The sequence below is a fragment of the Triturus cristatus genome, chromosome 3_2 (genome assembly GCF_964204655.1).
Source record: "Triturus cristatus chromosome 3_2, aTriCri1.1, whole genome shotgun sequence".
In the NCBI taxonomy this organism is placed as follows: domain Eukaryota; kingdom Metazoa; phylum Chordata; class Amphibia; order Caudata; family Salamandridae; genus Triturus; species Triturus cristatus.
Window position 1 is genome coordinate 88,360,430 of NC_140584.1, and position 9,911 is coordinate 88,370,340.

Here is a 9,911-nt window from a genome sequence, read left to right on the forward strand (position 1 = left end):
ACACAAGAGAAATCTCACACCAATTTAAATAAAATGAAACCAGAACAACAAAAATCCAGCGATATTCAGTTTTTAAGTTTTAGGTAAAAATAGTCCTAAAAAGTACTTAGAGCTACTTACAGTCAGCTGGTCAAGCTAGACAGGGGGAAAGTCACAAGTTCAAGCGGAGTGTGATAGAGAGCAGATCAGATACAGTGACCAGGGTAGTCTCGCTAAAAAGTTAGCTTCTATGTCCGACTCTAAGAGTTCTGTTCACTGTGGAGGAGGCTGTAAGGAGTATGGAGAGCGTCGTGGATGGTTGTAGCTGTAGCGTGAAGAGCAGGCCTGGTGTCCCAGACCATCGTCTCTTTTACACGAACAACCTGTTGGGTGTTGCAGACAGTCGTTGCTGGAGCTTCCGGTTGGCGGTCTCCACAGACTGCTGTTGCTCTAGTGCGAAGTGTAGCTCTTGCATTACCAGTCGTTGCTGGTGGTTACTGTTGACATGTTCTCACTGGAGCTTTTTGTTGATGGTCATCACGGGCAGCAGAGTCTTGGTGCAAACAGCCCTGTTCACAGGGGGGGCAAAACTTCAAGGATGTTCACCTTTAGGAGGAGTACACTCTGATACCAGTCAAGGGTATGGACTTGAGTAGTCGACTCTTGGGGATCAGGAACTTACTCCAGCAGAGGCCAGAAAGGCTCAGACAGGTCCCGTTGTAGGTCCAGGCAGGACTAGTGGCAGTAGGTCAGCTGGGTAGTTGTAGAGAGGCCTCTGAAGTTTTTTGGGCTTTTTAGCTCACACAGGTCTGCCAACTGACCCTTGGACTCACTCTGGTTAGCCTGTGAAGAAGGCATTCTTAGATAGCAAGGCAGTCCTTCAAGCAGCAGGACAGTCCTCCGACAGCAGGCCAGTCCTCCCTCTGTAATTTCCACAGGACCAGGATGTTCTGATTTGTGGCTCTGCATATCCAATATTTATACCCAGCGGTAGCCTTTGTGCGGAGGCTCTCTGTTGGACTTGGCCCTTTTTCCCTGATTTTTTTCGTTTTTGTAGTGTTAAGGTGCAGGTGCTCCCTTCTCCCAAGATGGCTGCCACAGACCCCTGCTACTGCAGGGTGGTCGTTTTTCATAGTAGCACCCTAGCTGCCAGGAGCTGGCTGGGACCCACAACAATGTTGCGACACCAGCCCGCCTTTTTGTCCCATAGGTAGAGTGGGGAAGCTCCTGGAAGATGCTGGAACCTTCTAGAAGGGAGGTGGGGTTTTACTTTTGCCGCCTTGGCTAGAGGTCACCTGACCTAGGGCTACTTAAGAGTGGGAGGGAAACTTTTGTGGTGAGTTGGCCATTGGGGTGAAGCAGAGCTGGAAGAATCCACCAGGAGTGTAGGCGGTAGGGCCTAGCCAGGGACTTATGCCTCTGAGAGTGACAGGATTTAGGTACTGCCTCTTAAGTGAGTGAGGTGCCCTGTGAATCCCACTGATCTTGCCCAGTAGTAGGAGGACCCAGAGACTCTCTGCCAGCCTGACTAGGAAGGATCTAGTCGCCCTCTCCATTCCTACCCCCTGTAACAGAACCCCTTAAGGGCGCCAGATACATCTGCGCCACAAGACTTCATCTGTCAACTGAGAACTGAAACCTAACTGTAAGAACTGAGACTGCATGACAAGAGCGAGCTGTAAGCCTTGAATGCCAGAGCTGAGACTGCGTGTCCAAGCTGACCTATCAAACTAAATGCTAAGCTGATTGCCAAGCCACCGGGGATCGACCAGGTACTAGCGCTGTGACCCCCGCGCTCCCTGTCCTGGTCTGGGACCCCCAGCAGCGTGCTCCGCTGAGCACCATATCCCCATCCTTAACTTGAGCCCCCCCCTGCGACGACGAAGCCAGCGCACTCACCGCCGCGGCCTGGAGGCCTGGAGAAGTGCCCTGCTGTGTCGTGAGGCCCTGGAGAAGTGCCCTGCTGTGTCGCGAGGCCCAGGAGAAGCCCGGGGCCCCGTCGCTGCCGTCGCAGCCGTGTGAGGAGGTGCGCAAGGTTGGGGCCGAGTTCCCCCATTATTGTGAGGACGGACGCCTGCTGACGCCGAGACGGAGGTAAGCCCGGAGGCTGAGATCCCCCCTGGTGCGCCCCCTGCTGGTCTGGAAACCACACCGCACTTGGCCCGGGTTGTCCCCTCCGTGGGAATCCCCTCCCCCGCCTGCGCGACGGAGAGACCCCGCCGAGGGATCCTGTCCGTGTACCCCCGTCTGTGATACCGAGCGCGGTGCTCTGTGAACTGCACCGGAGCATAGGGACTCGCTCCTCAAGTCCGGTAACCCTCCCCGCTGGAAGCCGTCCAAAGTACTGACTGACATTACCCTCGTGTGGCGCTTCACGCCACCGACTCGGCTCCCTCAGCCGGAGAGACCAGGAATGCGAGTAGCGCACTGTGTTATATGCTCTGCTCGAAAGTAATTACATGCCAAGGAATGCGAGTAGCGCACTGTGTTATATCCTCTGCTCGAAAGTAATTACATGCCAAGGAATGCGAGTAGCGCACTGTGTTATATGCTCTGCTCGAAAGTAATTACATGCCAAGGAATGCGAGTAGCGCACTGTGTTATATGCTCTGCTCGAAAGTAATTACATGCCAAGGAATGCGAGTAGCGCACTGTGTTATATGCTCTGCTCGAAAGTAAATACATGCCCAGGAATGTGAGTAACGCACTGTGTTATATGCTCTGCTCGACAGTAGTTACATGCCAAGGAATGCGAGTAGCGCATCGTGTTATATGCTCTGCTCGAAGGTAATGATACGCAACTGATTACGAGTAACGCATTGTGTTAAAGGTTCTACGCAAACGTATCCACATACAACTGATTGCGCGTAGCGCTGTGTTTTATATGCCTTGCTTCACGGTACTAGGGGCCATTGATCACGAGGAGCGCTCAGTTCTACAGGCGCCATGCTGATGCACCTAATGTCACCCCTTACAAGTATTGCGCTGTGTTAGACGGCCTGTTCAGGGAGAGACCTTACGTAAGCGCGCACAGCGCTATAATCACCCGCACTTAGCCAACTGCCGTGGGTATATGAATGAGGTCAGGTACTGCATATATATCGCCAGGATTGCTGTATTACTGATTGATGGTATTATGATGCATGTATCGCCTTGTTATTTCCTGAACTGCAACTGACCAGCTATACTTGGATAAACTTGAAGTATTTGCATAATTTAAACGGTGTGGCGTCACTTATTGTGTGTGTCCCTATTCCATGAGGAGTGTGTGGTGAATGGTTGCTTAACACATAGCCCTCTGGTTGCCCGACCGGCTCGCGCCACGTTACCGCCCTTAGGGCCTGGTGACCCCAGGTTCCTACATTGGTGGCAGCGGTGGGATCCTTGGGACCTGTGACCATACAGCACCCTTCCGTGAGGCGAAGGGCGCCGCAATTAAACGCCTATTGTGTTCCAAAGCTCTAAAAACATTGATTGCTGCATTGTTAGTTCCACTGTCTAGGTTGAGAGTGCAAGAAGCCTGGTGAGCCGTTAACTGTTGCCTATACCCTAGGAATTTTTCTCCTTAGTGTCTAGGTCCCTGTACTGCTCGATTTTCCTGGCCTTCTTGTGTTAACAAGTGATTGGATGTGACTTCAGTCTCTTATCATTCAAGCCTAAGGGTTAGAGTAGTGAATGGAGCCTATTTACTAGGCACTTTGATATGATTCTGTGCTCTTCCCCATAGATCAGGGCTTGCATATATAGCCTAGGGGATAGATTCGTTAATATTAGGGATAACCTGTCCTATAGTGAGAGTATTTCATGGAGCTGTGCTGAATTCAGGCCTGTTAGGCCTCAAACGGGAGAGACTCCATCTTTCTTTCTGCTTCGGCAGCTTGGGATGCTTCTAGGCCAAAAGCTATGTTTTAGTTATGAGGTGTTATTCGCTTGGAGAGAACCGGTTCAGGCCGGCCCTTATCGAAGGATTGTATTTTTCTTCATGCCGAAGACACTACATCAGGCCGGCCGGCTGGGAACGTGTCCTTGGTACGGGGAGGTACAAGAATTTGGTGGGCGGCAGGTTACGGGCCGGAATTTTCCATGAGGAAATGCACCTCTATATTAGTGAAAGTCTTAGGCAGTTACACGCTCAGTCCGTAGGCGGCATCTGGCCGTTAGCAGTAAAGCTACTACTTATTCCAGGGAAGACAGACGCCATCTTGAAGGCGGAGAAGAACCGAGAGACAGATGCTTTCCTAGCAGAATAGCCAGAGAGGAGAGAGTAGCCGATAAGGGAGAGGTCCCAGTGACTCGAAGAAGGGTGACTCCCGGCGAGCCGAGATACAGACGAGAAGGGAACCTAGATGACCACTGAGTGCAGGCTACATATTACTAAGGTGATGTCGACCCTTTCTTATTAGAGTGTACAACTTAATCTTTCACTTTTCTTTGCAGGTTATGTGTTATATCGTAATGTTATGTGATTATGTATGTAATGAGTAATAAAATATTCAGTTTGTAGTGAACCAACATGTACTGCGTGTTCTTGTATAAGAGGGTAGCCTATTCTTCTAGTCAGCTGCGGCTACATGAACAGATGTTAACCCTGATCAGGTAAGTGGTAACTGAATAAGGGAAAGAGGAGCCCCTCGAACCTGAGAACAGGCTGTACTCAAACTGACAATCCTTGTGTGATCTGATGAATAGTGAGCCCTTTTTGTATGTTATGGTAACCATAGGATGAACTGTCGTATGAGACTGCCATCTGGGTAGAGAGGTCTGGGTTCGTATGGGACCGCGAGGCCGCCACTTGTGATACTGTCGTCTGGGCAGAGAGGTCTGGGTTCGTATGGGACCGCGAGGCCGCCACTTGTGCTGATACTGTCGTCTGGGCAGAGAGGTCTGGGTTCGTATGGGACCGCGAGGCCGCCACTTGTGATACTGTCGTCTGGGCAGAGAGGTCTGGGTTCGTATGGGACCGCGAGGCCGCCACTTGTGCTGATACTGTCATCTGGGCAGAGAGGTCTGGGTTCGTATGGGACCGCGAGGCCGCCACTTGTGATACTGTCGTATGGGCAGAGAGGTCTGGGTTCGTATGGGACCGCGAGGCCGCCACTTGTGATACTGTCGTATGGGCAGAGAGGTCTGGGTTCGTATGGGACCGCGAGGCCGCCACTTGTGCTGATACTGTCGTCTGGGCAGAGAGGTCTGGGTTCGTATGGGACCGCGAGGCCGCCACTTGTAATACTGTCGTCTGGGCAGAGAGGTCTGGGTTCGTATGGGACCGCGAGGCCGCCACTTGTGATACTGTCGTATGGGCAGAGAGGTCTGGGTTCGTATGGGACCGCGAGGCCGCCACTTGTGATACTGTCGTTTGGGCAGAGAGGTCTGGATTCGTAGGGGATCGCGAGGCCGCCGATTGTGAGATCTTGGTATACATAGTAGGAATCCCCTGTCCTTAGGTGATAGATATATGTGGTTGTAGGATTGTAAATAGGTTCTAGGGAGGGGGTAACGTTCTGGCTGGGTTAGTGAGGCCCTGATGAGTGGGTTCTATCTGATCCGAAAACCCAAGCAGAACATTTGGCGTCACGAACCGTTTACGAAACCTGTGTGCATTGTGGTTGTATTGTGTTTGCTTCTGGTGCGTGTGTGGTTTCGTTTGTTTATTATTTTTACATAACTGTGAGTGTAGTTTTCTTTTCTCTTTCTTCTTTTTCTTTCTCTCTTTTTCTTTATTTTCAAACATGTTTTCTAGAAAGTCGAAATCTACTTTTAAGTTGCCCGTTGATATTCCCGGCTGGGATTCAACGCCTTATGAGGCCTTAGCCCGTGAGTGGGCTGATTCTACTGGTTTGAGTGAGAATTGGAATTCTTTTTTGGAACTGGCGGAGCCGGCTGCTGTGATCGCTTGTTTACAGAAGGCGCCCATATCTAAGGGTGATGACCTTCCCGTTTTGGGGCGCAGAGGTTGGATTGTTCTGTCTGCGTACAGGATCCTGCATGAGAGGCTGTTGAAATTACAGAATGTGCATAAGGATGTGGAAGCGAATTTTGTTGAGATTCAGAATGCTCATACTTTGTTGCGGTGTCAAAATAAGTTGCTTGCCGACAAACTTGGATACGTACCAAACTATTGCCGAGAGGGCGGCTGTGCGAATTGCTCGTTATAAATACAAAAATCGGCGTGGTCGAGTTTCGAAGCGAAAAGTGCGTCTGGTCGTGGCGAAAGCCGGACTGGATTGGAATCCTGATGAATGGGATGGTAATATCTGGAACTCTAGTGATTCTCCTTCCTCGGGTGAGGAGTTTGCCAAGCGCGAGTCCTCTCGCTCCGGCCGTGATTGTAAATCTGCTTCTTGCGCCTCTGATGGTGCACTCCATGATTGCGTTCGTCCTTCGAGTGGGGTCGATGCTTCTTACACTGATTGTTCCTCTACGTGTACTGGTTGAGCTCCTTGTGATGCTCGTCCCGCGGTCTCGGTGCATCCGGTTTTTCGGCGGAAGTTGCAGCAGGCTCCCGGTGCTCCGAATGGTATTGCTTTAGACTCTTTGGAGGATTTTACTCAACAAGAAATTAGTGATATTTTACAAAGATTTCGGCAGCGAGCTGGTGAGTCCTTACTCACATGGATGGTGCGCCTTTATGAATTGGGCGCTGCTGGCATTATGTTGGATGCTGGCGATTGTTTGAAGTTTTGTTCCTTGAGTTCGGATTCTACTATACAGGATCATTTTCGCAACTTTAATGTTGGTGGTCAAATTTCTTTGCTTCAATTGGCGACTGAGGGTTGTAATCAAAAATATCCTACTGAATCTGATTGGCCTGTGAATGACAAACCGTGGTATACTTTGCGCGATGCTACGCAACGTCTCAAAGAGGAGGTGATGAAAACGGCAATTTTTCTGAATACTGCTGACAGGTTGCTTGATGGTTTCTTGACATCTTCTGTGCGGAATCGTATTATTCGTTCTTCTCCTGTTGCTTATAAGCAGGTTATGATGACTTTATTGATTAATCAGACTGGTAACATGTTATCTGTGGTGCTGGAATTGGTACGCCAACTCGGTGAGTTGGGTGAGTGGTTTAGACCTGAACGGCAATCCCGGCCTGACACTCGTACTCCTGGTGACAATAAACTTACTAGACGTGATATGTTTCTTGGTCTTCTGGCCGATGGTGTGCGGAAAGAGGACATTGATGGTGAGACTACTTCTCGTTTGTGGGAAATGTTTCGCAAACGTGGCTTGGATCGGAAGGAGGGTGCCCGGCGTGTTCGGACGACTGAGTGTGATCGTGGTTTTTCTGACGGTAGCGGTGATGACGACCGCCGTGGGCGCTCTGATCGTCGTGATGATCGACGTTATGCACGTGATTTGTCCCCCCGTCGTGAGAGAGACAGGGAGAGAGAGGGGGAAAGAGAGAGGGGGAGAGATGATTATGTTAACAGCAGACGCAGAGATGATAGGGATCAATCCCCTGAGTTGAGAAGGAGAGAGGATCGACACACATTGGCCGATTGAAACCCGCAGTACAATGCAGGGAACAGTAATCCATTTCGTAATGGAGATGGATATGAACAGGAGGTATCGATACCTAGGAAACGTGAGAGTCTTTATCCTGATTTATCCTGGTACACAGAACGCAGTAAAGATGACTAGGAAATAGGTCAAGCTCCAGTACACAGATGGGCTCACAGAGATAATAGACCCTATGTAGATATTGATATTTATTGGAGACATCGTAATGTCCAAAGGGCCCGAGCATTGGTAGATACAGGAGCGGAGGCCACTCTTATTCATGGAAAATCAAAGAAGTTTAAAGGTCAGCCTTTTACAATTACCGGATTAGGCGGAAAGGAAACTCCCGCAGTTCAAACCTTACTTGAAATGAGAATAGGTAGAATTCCTAGAAGAGAATACTCTGTATTAGTGGTGCCACTCTTAGAATTTATAATTGGAATTGATATTTTGAAAGGAATGACTTTGCACTTAGATGATGGATGTTACCAATTTGGAACTAGGCATTATATATCGTCCAGGCCTGTGCGGGTTGGTCGTTTAAGAATGCCCCCCATAAAAGTTCCCCAGGCGACAAAAGTGGTTCGTCAGAAGCAGTATCGTATTCCGGGTGGTCATGAAGAGATTAGTACCACTATTCAGGAGTTGGTGGATGCAGGTGTTATCACCCCAGTTACTTCTGCTTGGAATAATCCTGTTTGGCCTGTACGTAAGAGTGATAATTCTTGGCGCATGACTGTTGATTATCGAGAATTGAATAGACACACACCCCCTTTGACTGTTGCAGTACCGGATGTTATTACCCTAATTGAAAGAATCCAAAAACATCCAGGTACATGGTATGCGTCCATTGATATTGCTAATGCTTTCTTTTCGATTCCGATTGCCCCTGAGTGTCAGGAACAGTTCAGTTTTACGTGGAATGGGCGTCAGATGACGTTTAGAAGTCTTCCTCAGGGCTATGTACATAGTCCTACGATATGTCACCGGCTGGTGGCAGAGCATTTGGCTGAGGTACCGGTTCATCCACAAATTCAGATGTGTCATTATATTGATGATGTTTTGATCCAAGGCGAAACACAAGAGGAAGTTCAGACCCAATTGGACAGAGTCATTGAGTGCCTGCGTGAGAAAGGTTGGGAAATCAATCCGGATAAATTACAAGGCCCGTCCCAGGCTGTAAATATTTTGGGTATTAATTGGCATGAAGGGCACCGAGAAGTGATCCCTCAGGTTAAACAGAAAATTCTTGATTTCGCAGTTCCGAGAAATAGGAAAGAAGCCCAAACCTTCATTGGTTTGTTTGGATTTTGGCGCCAGCATATTCCTCATTTGAGTCAAATATTGGCCCCTTTGTACCGTGTCACTCGTAAAAAGAATGCATTTGAATGGGATAAACCACAGCAAGATGCGTTCAGTCTGGCAAAAGAAGCAATTCAGCATGCTCTGGATTTATGGCCTGTATGTGATGGTGATGTGGATTTGAATGTGTCTGTACAAGGTCTTTATGCGAACTGGAGTTTGTGGCAGAAACAAGGCAAGAGTAGAGTACCGTTAGGTTTCTGGACCAAAAAGTTACCTGATGCTGGTGAGCGTTATACACCTTTTGAGAAACAGCTACTTGCATGTTATTGGGCTCTGGTGGATACCGAGCAGTTGACTTTGGGACATGATATAGTTTTGCGACCTGAAATTCCTATCATGCAGTGGGTTATGAGTTCGCCGAAAACTCACCGAATTGGACACGCTCAAGAGGCGAGTGTGATTAAATGGAAATGGTATATACAAGATAGGGCACGTGTGGGACAAAAAGGAGTTGCATCTTTGCATGAGCAGGTGGCACGGGCGCCATCAACTGAGACTGAGAGTGAATGTTTCGTACCTTTAGTACAGGAATCTCCTGTTAAGTGGGGTAAACCTTTCGATGATTTGTCCGCAGAGGACAGAAACCATGTCTGGTTTACGGATGGTTCAGCAAGGTTCATAGGGACGAAACGGCATTGGAAGGCAGTGTCCTATAATCCGATCACACAAAAATTGCTGAGTACAACTGGTGAGGGTAAGAGCAGTCAATTTGCTGAACTCTATGCTGTTTATCAAGTTCTGAAACAAGAGTTACCTGGCATATGTCATATTTTTACCGATTCTTGGTCTACTGCCAATGGACTGGCAGTTTGGTTACCGACTTGGCATTCCCATAGTTGGAAAATCCATTCCAAGGAATTGTGGGGAAAAGAATTATGGCAGGAGATTTGGGAAATGCTCCCACGGAGTACTGTTACAATCTTCCATGTGGATGCTCATACCCCGATAGACTCTCTTGACAAATTCTTTCATAATATTGCAGATGAGAAATCTAAAATTGCTGAGGCAGTGGTGGACACGCAAGATTCTGATATTGCGGGATTGGCGAAATGGGCACACCAGAA